The following is a 2,993-nucleotide window of genomic DNA, read 5'->3' as shown; positions in this document are numbered from 1 at the left end:
AATATCTACCATCAAAGTCAAGCATAATGTGAAGAGATCCTAAAACTAGGCCAACATTCAAATTCTTCTAGTAATAGCAATGCTCACTTCATGCTACTATGGATAAGAAAAAAAATATCAATAGGTATACTAGCATACCAAATCACACAACATAAATATCTAGATGAAACGTGCTAGTATTTTTCATTAAGGAACAAACAATCATGATGTGATGAATGATGCAACTAGGAAAAATTTATTATGCAAAAGAAATAAGCAAAAACTAAACTAAACCAAATGCATCTAATGCGTCCCCCCAGACTTAAACTTTTCATTGTCCCAATGAAAACTAAAAATAATGTGGAGGAGATTAAGAGTAAGAGAAGTTACCAAATGATGTGTGTCAAATGCCCATGTCATTAACTTCTCCATCATGTAATTGCACTCCTCCTAATCTTTGAGTCCTATAAAATAAAATTGATAACAAAAATTAAGTAGAGGATACATGCTTATTATGAAAAAAGAAATGAAACTAAAAAGGAACTAAAAATATGAATGAAAACAAGATTGAACTTGGGTTGCCTCCCAAGAAGCGCTTGTTTAAGGTCATTAGCTCGACCACCTTATTAAATTCATCGAAATCTCGCTCTTGGAGGGGTAAGATATTTCAACACCCTCCTACCAAGGGCTCTTATTATGGAGAGAGCTTTCATCAAAGGAGCTACAGAGTAAACTATAACTCTCTCTATCTTCGTCTTTTTTGAAGTTCTTTCAGGTGGTCGAAGACGGTTTAGTATGAGCTTCCAATTATTGGGCTCTTGAAAATCTGCACACCTAAAAGAAAGGCAAACCTCCCACAAGCATGTGATATAAGAAGGAACTAGAACCATATTAGTATGAACTGAATATGTATAAAAAAATGAATCACATCCAACAAAATCAATTATAGGTACCTCTATAAAATTTTCCAAAAGATCACTAGAAATACGAACCTTGCATTGTTGAGATGTACCTGAAAGTTCTAAACAAGTGGATGTGAGTTCTAAATCTTATATTGGCTCTAGCTCTAGCTCAAGTAGTGATGCCTCTAAAAGTGGTGATTCTTGGGTCTTTGCTTCTATTGCACAAGTCCCTACACATTGGTCCACAACATGTTCAATCCTTGCAACTCTCATAACCTCAGAAGGTTGTGTGGATAAAGGAGGTGATTCTTGAGATGTTGCTTCCACAACCTAGCTCCCTACACTTCCTTTCATAACTTCATCATTGACACAAGCATCAAAAAATAAACCAACATCAATATCCTCAATGGGAGAATCATCTATAGGAGGATCACTAACTTTATTTGCAGTTTTAAGTTGATCTACCACATCACATTCATCATCTGAAAATTCAATTTCATCATAACACCCTGTAAACCTAGAAGGTAAATCTGAAAACTTGTTATCCACTACATTATCATCACAATCCTCATCTGAAGAGTCCTCATCTTCATATACATCCAAAAATCTATACTCAACCATATTAGTATCACAGAATTTGCCAAAGTCTTCATTTGCATTGACCCTCACTAGCCTTTGTGGAAAAGGAACCTTTAGTGAAGGTCTTGGGAAAGGTACTTCCTTTTTCCCATATTCCCTTTGAGCTTGCGGAGGAGGTCCAACTTGTTTATCTAGTGTAGGTGTGATCAATCATTGAGGGAAAGTTACTTGTGGCCTTTGGGAACTTCCTAGAGTAATGAAACTGAGTTCTTGAGGTCTTCTATTATTCTTCTCCTCAATTCTAAACAAGTCCTTTTTCAGAAGTTCTTCATAATTCTTGTCACTTCTCTACTTAAAATTATTATCATTTACACTAGATCTTGTCTGTGTAGGAGGAAGGTCTTCTTTGAACCATTTCAAAACTATGCTATTAATCTTTTCCCCCAAATGTTTGAACTCCTCATTCTGTGACTTGTGAATTTGAACATTTTTGGGTAGTTGAGCTGCATTTTGCTTGACAAGCTCTCTTACATTTATGGCTTGCATTTTTTAGGGATATTTCATTCAACTTTTGTTCGACCATTCATGGAGGTTCAATGTAACTTGATCAATTAATGTATATGCTTCATTTACACTCTTGTCCATAAAAGAACCTCCGGTTGATGAATCTAACAAACACTTATCTGAGAAAGAAATTCCCCTATAGAATATGTGCAGGGTTAGCCATTTTTCCAAATCATGATGAGGGCACTGTCTTTGTAGACTCTTCAATCTATTCCATGCTTCAGATAATGATTCTCCATATGTCTGAGCAAAATTTGTGATGCAATTCTTCATATAAATTGTTCTACTTGGAGGGAAAAAATGATTCAAAAATTGCTTCTCCAATTGTTCCCAACTTGTGATGCTTTGAGGATGGAGAGAATATAACCAAGTCCTTGCTTTATCCTTGATGCCAATAGGAAATGCCATCAATCGAATTGCGTCTGCTGACACTCCTTCACAATTCACCATATCACAAAGTTCTAGAAATGCCACCATATCGAATTGCGTCTGTAGATAAGGACTTTCAGATACTTCTCCTCCAAATTTGTGACCTTGTATCATGAAAATCAACTCTGGGTCTAGTTGGAAATTTTCTGCTTCAATATGAGGCTGCACAATGGGAGACATAAACCTTGTAGAAATAGGTGCCGAGAAATCTCTTAAGGGCCTGCTTGACATGTTAGTGCTTAAGAAAAAAAAATTTGAGTAAAAACAAAAATGAAGAATTAAAGATAAGAAATAAAATGCTATATATAAAAAAATAAGAAACAAAATGTAGAATTTAAATTGATAAAAAAAAATCAATGTAGAATTTAAAGACAAGAAAGAAACTACAGATTTTTTTTTTGAATTATGAAAATGGAAAAGCAAAAGCTATTCACAAGTCTAGATACACTAAATAGCTAATCTACTAATGTTAATGCGAACAGTCTCCGGCAACGGCGCCAAAAACTTGTTATGATTCCGCAAATGCACTAATTTATCGTC

General features: G+C 34.9%; 1 non-coding gene across 1 annotated transcript; it reads left to right on the top strand.

Moving 5' to 3' along the window:
- The first annotated feature begins 2,193 nt into the window (after positions 1–2,193).
- On the top strand, positions 2,194–2,299 carry LOC122022027. Its single transcript, XR_006122777.1, has one exon. It is a non-coding gene; the product is annotated as a small nucleolar RNA R71 (small nucleolar RNA).
- Positions 2,300–2,993: the final 694 nt, after the last annotated feature.

The sequence above is a fragment of the Zingiber officinale genome, chromosome 9A, assembly GCF_018446385.1.
Source record: "Zingiber officinale cultivar Zhangliang chromosome 9A, Zo_v1.1, whole genome shotgun sequence".
Taxonomy (NCBI): Eukaryota; Viridiplantae; Streptophyta; class Magnoliopsida; order Zingiberales; family Zingiberaceae; genus Zingiber; species Zingiber officinale.
The sequence above is the reverse complement of the archived record's forward strand: the minus strand, read 5'-3'. Positions and strand labels throughout refer to the sequence as shown.